The sequence below is a fragment of the Apaloderma vittatum genome, unplaced genomic scaffold, assembly GCF_000703405.1.
Source record: "Apaloderma vittatum isolate BGI_N311 unplaced genomic scaffold, ASM70340v1 scaffold16914, whole genome shotgun sequence".
NCBI lineage: Eukaryota > Metazoa > Chordata > Aves > Trogoniformes > Trogonidae > Apaloderma > Apaloderma vittatum.
This window is the reverse complement of record NW_009714525.1, coordinates 13741-22500: the sequence shown is the minus strand read 5'-3', so window position 1 is coordinate 22500 and position 8760 is coordinate 13741.

The following is an 8760-nucleotide window of genomic DNA, read 5'->3' as shown; positions in this document are numbered from 1 at the left end:
ATTGAATTTCTTTTTAAAGAAAAAACATTGTGAGATGACAAGGAAAAAGCAGCAGATAGATTTCACTTAAATACAGTAGTAGACTGAAGGCTATTGTGGAAAAATAACCAATGACCAAGGTCAGGCTGGATGGGTTCTGCTCAGCCTGATCTAGTAGATGTTCCTGCTCATTGCAGGGGGGTTGGACTAAATGACCCTTAAAGGTCCCTTCCAACCCAAACTATTCTTTGATTCTGTGACACAGAAAAATATTTAAGGAGGGAAAAATGACAAGCAAGTTCTACAAAATTATGAGGTAGCAATGAAGCAAGGAGAATCTAAAGAGAGTCAATGAGAAAGGCAATGCAGTTTGAGATACGACTTGCTGTACTGTCTTGGAGATTAGGCCAAAAAGAGGGAACATACAGTGAAAAGTATAGATTAGGGGATGTCTTTCTGGAAAGCAGGCCCCTGGAGAAAGACCTTGGAGTCCTAGTGGGCAGTGAGTTGTCCATGGGACAGCAGGGTGACCTTGTGGCCAAGAGGGCCAATGGGATCCTGGGGGGCATTAAGAAAAGTGTGTCCAGCAGGTCTAGGGAGGTTCTCCTCCCTCTCTACTCTGCCCTGGTGAGACCACACCTGGAATACTGTGTCCGGTTTTGGGCTCCCCAGTTCAAGGGACAGGGACCTACTGGAGAGAGTCCAGTGGAGAGCTACGAGGATGATTAAGGGACTTGAACATCTCTCCTATGAAGAGTCTGAGAGAACTGAGGCTGTTTAGCCTTGAAAGGAGATGGCTGAGAGGGGACCTTATTAACGTATCAATCAGAAGCAAATCCTTACACCGTGTTACAGTAATAAATCTAATCTCTCTCTGAAGATTTCCTAAGTCATCACACATGCATTTAACTCAACAGCAAAACTGTCTTTAGGGGAGTTTGTCCTGAATTTCTTTACTGTGAGGATGACAGAGCACTGGCACAGGCTGCCCAGAGAGGTTGTGGAGTCTCCTTCGCTGGAGACTTTCAAAACCCACCTGGATGTGTTCCTCTGTGGCTGCCCTAGGGGATCCTGCTCTGGCAGGGTGGTTGGACTGGATGATCTCTAGAGGTCCCTTCCAACCTCAAACATTCTATGTTTCTACGAAAATGCTGTTCGTAGGTCACCTTCAGGAGCTGTAATATGTCTGATTCTTCTACACACATTGTTTGGGTAGGATATTCTCATTTATCATCAAACATCTGCTTATCCTAGAAGTATGAATCTTAATAACCCAACAAGTTTTTAAAAAGTTATCTAACAGTTATCCATGGAATGCAATTAACAATGTCTACTGAACTCTACGTCTTTAGATCTACTTATCTTTGCTGTAACTCCCTCCCAAGCAACAGTAATTAAACTGTTTGGTTTTGTTTTGTTTTGTTTAAATGAACTGTTAAAGTGCCAAGAGTATGAGTAAATTTCAAGTTGAATTTTAAAATGTTTCCAAAAAATACTTCACAAATTCTGTTATAAACTTTCAAACAAGATGCTGACTTTGTGTTATGTTGCTTCTACTCTTCAAGCTGCTAGTATAATCTTCCTTAAGAAGAAAAGCTGCAGAACTAGTATAGAGCAAGGAAGGGGTGTGGAAGGCTTAACACCAAAATAAGAACCCTCAAAATATGCAATTTTTTTTTTCAGTTTTCTTCCTGTAAGACAGTATTCTCCCTATCCCAGTGGATTGCTGAAAAATTAAGGAAATGCTTTTAGAAAAAGTCAAAGCATACCTATACAGGAGAGCAGCTTCCTTCTATTATGTCTATTATGAAATACCAGTATATCGTGCAATTGAAACGAATTTAACAAGCACAAATCCACTATGAAATGGAAAAAAATGGCTTTTCTGACAAATAATTGTCGAGTAGGACAGCACAAGCCCAGCAAACACTACTGCAGCAGGATTCTTGTGTTAGCCTTTCATCAGCCCTAAAAGCAGCTACGCAGGCTTGCTTTTATCAGGGTTTGAAATATGGGGACGAAAAAGAAGCTGAGCTTCTAAAAGACCATAGCATTAATCAGTTAGCTAGCTTTGCACAGGAGCATTTCAGACTTCACTAAATGCCTGCCCTAATGGGTACAGCTTGCACTATACATCCCTTACCCCCAGCATTAGAAGAACCTAAAAAAGCAGCAGTAGAATTGTTTACAAAAATGACAAGCTCTGATGCACTTAAAGAACCCATGGTCTACTGCAAGATGAAAATATTTCACATATTGTTAGATTTTTTTAAAACATACATTTGTCCAGATGATCCCTGAAAGACTTCCTCTGACAGTCTCCTGTGAACGCTTGCATCTGCATTTGCCACCAAACTCTCCAGTGAGAGACCGTAGCTCCAGCTCCTCTTGGAAACTCGAGACCTGTGCTTCCCCAGCAGCTCAGCTCCAGTGGCCGCCCGAATTGGAGGATGTGTCCCTCCTCTGGGTCGGATAAACCCAAATCAGGGGAGTGAGCTCTTGCTAATGCACAGCTCTCACCAGTTTGGCTGTGGAACAGGACCAGCTCAGTGAGCTCCATTGTGTGGGTTCACCAGATCTAAAAGGGAGTTGAACTCCATTTGCTTCACAGCTCGCTGGAGCCCTCCCGTAGTGTTATTCACAGTTATTCCGTAGTTATTGAAAAATTAGACAAGCTTCACATGAGGTTGTGAAAGGAAAGCAGGAAAATACAGCTGATCATTATTAACAGAGACAAGCTGTTACCAGTACACAGAACCAGTAGGTAGCTTTGACGATTTCTTGAGCTCAAAGCAAGAGGTATCGAGAGCTTAGAAAATACCCTCTGTGTGTGGGAGACATCAAGTATTTTCATGATAAAGTACTGTGTCTGTCTAAAGTTTAGGGAACCCTGATCCAATTGAAGTTGCAAGATTTGGCACCTTGTGGACTTTGATGCCTTTCTGAAAGACGTGCTTTCATCAGCTGATACTTGGCTTACTCCAGGGGCATATAATGAAATTCAGTGATGTATTTTGGACTGCCAGACATACCAGGCGATATGACTGTTTTCTCTGGTCTTAATTTACCACTTTCATAGCTTAAATTCTTGACTAGGATGAATAGGTAAAATAAATACGATTTCATGGTAGCTGAGAACTGTATGGTTTTTTTAAGGACAGATACGTAGTGAAAGTTTCATCAAAATATATGCCTTAGTGTTCTGGAGAGTTTAGGTAGCTTTCGCAAACGTTGCTTTAGACAATGGAGGTGCGGTTTTGGGGGTGAGGGGTTGCCTTTTTTACATTTTTGTCCAGTTTTTAAAAAAACAACAAAGCTTTTCATCAGTACTCCTATGATCATAGTTTTCACTCTAAGACTTCATGTGTGAAAGCTGCTTACCACCCCTCCTTACAAAGCTAGTCCTACAAACAAGCTGTCATTCATTTTCTAACATACCTCTATTCCCTGTATAAAAATAATCTAACAAAACCCAGCTTCCTGACCTGAGCCCAGATAGATGATCCAAACAGATTCTGCCTCATCTTCCTCAGGCTTTTTAATTATGATAAAGGTGCATAAAGTATGTACCCACAAACACCACAATGAACCTTTTCACTTTAAAAAAGATTGAGTAGGAGAGGGTCAAATGTCTCTTCCCCTCTTCCCTCATCAGTCCAAATCCAGTCTGTCTCCTCTGGCAATGTGTTACAAATACGAAGTTTTGCCTGTGAAAAGGTACTGGGAAATGGGAAAAATTGTTCTTTCCCTCCCTTGCCGTTGAATCTGCAGAACAAAGCAAGGCAGACTTCAGGATTTGGGACAGAAGGTCCCTGTTGCTGCAGGGACCAGCTAGGGCACTCAAAACAGGCCAGGAAGGTCCTGCCTGCTGCTTCAGAAATGCCTGCCCACCTCAGCACAGTCCAGGATCCAGGAGTTACAGCCTCTCCACATAACTGAAACATAACTGAAATCAATTTCGGTAGAAAGGATTACCGAGCTGAGATGGAAGCCCACACCCAGGGGAAAACAGGAATCTCCTGAGCCATTCTTTTTAAAATAGGAATCTTTTTTTCTTCTTCATTACAGTAGCATCAGTATTGCTGCCCAGAAGTGGGCTCCTAAATCCTAAACGGCTAAGACTTAAGGTGCCTCTGTGGTATTTCCTGTTGATTTATAAGCTTCCTTTGCTCAGAGAACTGACTATTCCATCACCTGAAATGTTTTGAATTCTAAAAAGTACGTAACTTGGTGACTACCTTTCTTGCTTCCAGTCTTGGTCTGTGCTTACACAGAGCATTTCCAGCTTTGACAAAGATCATCTGACTCAATATTTGGTTTTCATACACTAGTGAATACTTCCCTCTGCAGGAAACTCTAAGTCAATAGAGTCGCAGCCATAGCCTCTGGCAGCGTAGAAAGAAATGTTTGAGGCCTGAAGTGGTAACTCATATAGCTGAATTTACTGAAATGGATACTTGTTTCTTGGCAAGTGGTATATATTAAGTTTTCCATCAAGGTATTTCCATTAACTGTCACTTTTTTTTTTCCAGTGGATTTTGACAACACATAAATAAATCTGCCATTATCCATACAGAATATTCTAACACTAGTGCTTACAAATACTACACTCCTCGGATTGTCAGAGGAGAAGGTTCTCTTTCATATCAGTCATACATACGGCTTTCTAAAGGAACTTCCTGCCTAAACTGTAGCAAACAGATCAGCCTCTGTCAGCACGACCAGCAGGTCAAGAGAGATGATTCTCTCCCTCGACTCTGCGCTGGTGAGACCTCACCTGTAGTGCTGCATCCAGCTCCGGCATCCTCAATGTAAGAAGGACATGGACCTGCCGGAGAGGGTCTAGAGGAGGGTCACAAAAAATGATCAGGGGGCTGGAGCACCTCTGCTATGAGGACAAGCTGAGAGAGTTGGGGTTGTTCAGCCTGGAGAAGGCTCCAGGGAGACCTTACCGCAGCCTTTCAATTCTTAAAGGGAACGTATAAGAAAGCGGGTGGCAATTGTTTTAGCAAGGCCTGTTGTGATAAGGGGTAATTGTTTTAAACTAAAATAGGATAGATTTAGAATGGATACAAGGAAGAAATTTTTTCACAATTAGAGTGGTGAAACACTGGAACAGGTTGCCCAGAGGTGGTGGAAGCCCCACCTCTTGAGACATTCAAGGTCAGGCTGGATGGGGCTCTGAGCAACCCAATCTCGTTAGAGATGTCCCTGCTCACTGCAGGGGGTTGGACTAGATGACCTTTAAAGGTCCCTTTCAGCCCAGCACATTCTATGATCCACCTTTGTAGATACTTCTGGTTTCTGCACAGCTTAATTTCAGTTTCCAACTGTGTCAATTACGTTCATAAACTCCCGTACCTCAATGCTTCTCCCTCCGCATCTGAAAATCACAAAACTATGCCTTCTTTCCAAAGCACCACAGGTTTTACTGTTTGATCTACAAGACTGTACTGCACTCAGTGGTTGTTACCCTGGATTATTAACCTCTTTAAAGTCTCCATCTGCTGATGTAGTTAAAAGCACCTCAAAATGTAAGACTGGAACAATCTTGGGTTTGGAGGCTTCTTTTTGATATTTAAGTGTCCTTATAATTCTTGAAATTTCACCCAGCTTTAAGCAGTATGTAATATTTTCGTTCAATTCCCCGGAGTAAGTATTTGCATTCTAGAGTCCTAGATATTCGACCTGGTTTGACAGTGCTTGAGCTGTTTCATTGGTATACGGTTGCTGTCTACTATTCTCAAGAAAAGGCCCAGCCTTACAGAAATTAAGCCCTTTTGCAGTTAAGGCCAAAGTCAAGCCAGATGGAAGATCATTTTAACAAATACCAAGCTATTATTAAGGTAGACTTTGTTAATTCTTGTCGATGAATTCAATTAATGTTTCCCTACGGTAGTTTTCCAGTACCTGTATCCCTGGAAAAGGCCTGCCCTCATCCTGGTCCCACATGCCTCGTGCCATGGTGGTGGCTTGAATGGTGGTTTCACAAGGCAACACAGGCTCTGCCTCCTCAGAGAGGTTAAGCATTTTGGTTCTTTCTGAGTAATATTTCTGAGAACTTTTCTCAAGCTGAATGGTTTAGCCACAGACAACTTGGAACAATGAACATGTCCTGGTGACTCTTAACAGCCTTGTTAGCACGGTGAAAAGCTAGGACGAGTTGAGGAAGGAGCTCTAAATAATCACTTTAAATCTTCCCTTTTCTTGGCTGTTTTGGGACTTCTTAGGGGTCTTTATCACTGCAGGAAAATTATATTTAAGTCTGCCGGAACACTATTCATTTTCCTTCCTTTCTGTGGTTGCCCAGATTGCTTTTACCTGGAACGTGTGTTAACCTAGACCATGATCTTTTTAATATTGTTTCCTAGTTAAAAGAAACTCCTATTGATTTAGTAACTCACTTGTGTTATTATACAGGACACTAGCTCTCAGTGACAAATAGCCTTAGTTCCCCCCATCTACTGTTTTTTTCCCCAGGAAAAAACAGGTTCGAAGACGAAGGCTGCAGCTTATAACACGCTTGCTCTAGAACATTGGCTTTACCATCTGTCACCAAACACAAGGGAGTAGTAATATCTAAACAAATAAATAAATAAAATAGGCAAGCAGATAAAAAAATAACTGTAAGAATAAGGACCACCTTTTCTTGTTTAAGGCAAGTTTTTAATGCAGTGGGTTTAGCGCAAAGGAACAAAACTTTGTTTCACTGAAGTCAGTGACCTCTACTTTGAGAGGGACTTCTGGTTTCTACACCAGTTACAGAACAGGATGGTATATGGATTTACTTTAATCAGTTATACAATAGGAGTGTAAAAAATACGCAACACCATGTTCTCCCTTTGTCATAAGAGTTTTAGAAGAAATACATGGATTGCTTGGGTTTCTTGAAAGGTTAATAAGCTCCAGTGAGACTCAGAAATATGAAAAATACGCTTGCAATTTTGCACACTGATTAGAGATTTTTAATGATGTGTTCTAAATAAACTTCAAAACCCCTGAATTAGTGCTACTGCTGCTTCAGTTGCTTATTCCTTACACCTTTGTTCTTATCTGCAAAACAAAGACCAAATTCTGAGGGCTGTTTTTTGGCTTACATCCACCCCAGTACTCATTACGCTCAAACACTTGATCATGGTTTTGTACGGTCACAGCTGCTGAATATCCTGAAAACAATTGCCAGGGTACATGCTTATGTTAATAGTGACGAGAAGATGGCTAGAAATCTGAACAAGAAGGATACACTTCCATGGCTTTCCACAATACTGGTCAGTATTTCCTTTCATTCTCTGGGTAAATCAGCTATCCCAAAGGTATTCACTTTCACGCTATGCAATCTTTGTACTGCTCGTCACACTGCTGCATGAAGTGGCTAACACTACCAGTTCCACAGAAGTTTGGCTGGCTCAGACTTTTACTAGAAGTATTACAGAACAGTGTTTCACCAAATCTTTTACGCACAAAGTGTCATTAAAGATGCCTATATTAAAAACTTGCAATAAAAAAGGTGAGTCTTAATCAAGATAACCTGAAAAATAAGAATAAAGCTAATTTCAGCAGTCTCTGGCTGTCAGGCACAAATACTTTTACATTAGTTGTTTTATGTCTTACCAGCCTTATAATCTACCTCAGACACTAATTTTTGTCTTGACCTCAGGGACCACTTAGTTTAAATAAAGTAAAGCAAACCCTCTCTTTTCTCCTTCCAACTGAGTGTCTTAGGAAATCCTAATAGTTTAAGAACTTTCAAATGTGATAGAAGCTACTAAGCAAACATGGTTTTTTAAAAATTACTTTCCTTTCTTCAAGGTTTCATTAAGCCACTTAATTACTCTTCCTCTTGTTCAGCAAAGCACCTGCAATAGAGTCTGGACAAATACTACTGAAAGCAAAGTGAATCCTGCAAAGTAAGCTTGTGAAGGTACCATGTGTAAAGTAAGTATTATATTTTTTACACACACCAAATACTAACAGCATAAATTTAATATAAATGTTAATTCAAGTACAGAAGTCAAACACATGATTTCAACATTAAAAATCAAAACGCTTAAAACAACTACTGTGTAGCTAATATCGAATTCAAGTAAAATTAAATTGCTATAACTGCACCTAAATTAACGACAAAAAGGAAAACTTAATATGGTGATGAAACAGGTTGAACCAAAATATGTAACAGACCACAATAGTTGACTGCTTTTAAGAAAAAATATTCAACTTTAAATCTTTCCATTGCATTGTTTTCTGTCTTACATAATATTCCTTTTTGACAAACATTTTTCAAACAAAACTGCTTACAACCACTACTTGAGCAGGAAAGGCCCTTAAACTCTTAAAATTTGCCACTTGGCTCATTTCTTCACCAGGAACTGAAACCATATCCCAAATTCAAAAAGAAGGATGATCTATTGGATTAGTTTGAGATTTTGCAGAAGAAGGAAAAAAAAAAAAAAAGGCCTTTCTTACTTGTCATTCAGTAAATAAAGCACTTTACTGACAAATGCTAAATAGTTGCAAAATAAAGATGGCTCACTCAAAATTAATTACATATACTCGATTTTAAAAATTTTAAACTATTTTCACTTTAACGCTGAACAATGTTTTTTTAAGAAGAACATGGCCTGATTAGAAAGTGAGCAAGCTGCTGTTCATGGCTGCCATGGGGAAGTAGAAGTGATGGTTACAAGAGACAGCCTCGATAAAGAGTACGAGCTGCATGAACAGGGAAGCCCACACGTATCCCAGCAAAGGCGCTAACAACAGGAAATGCAATTTAGTGAGCTG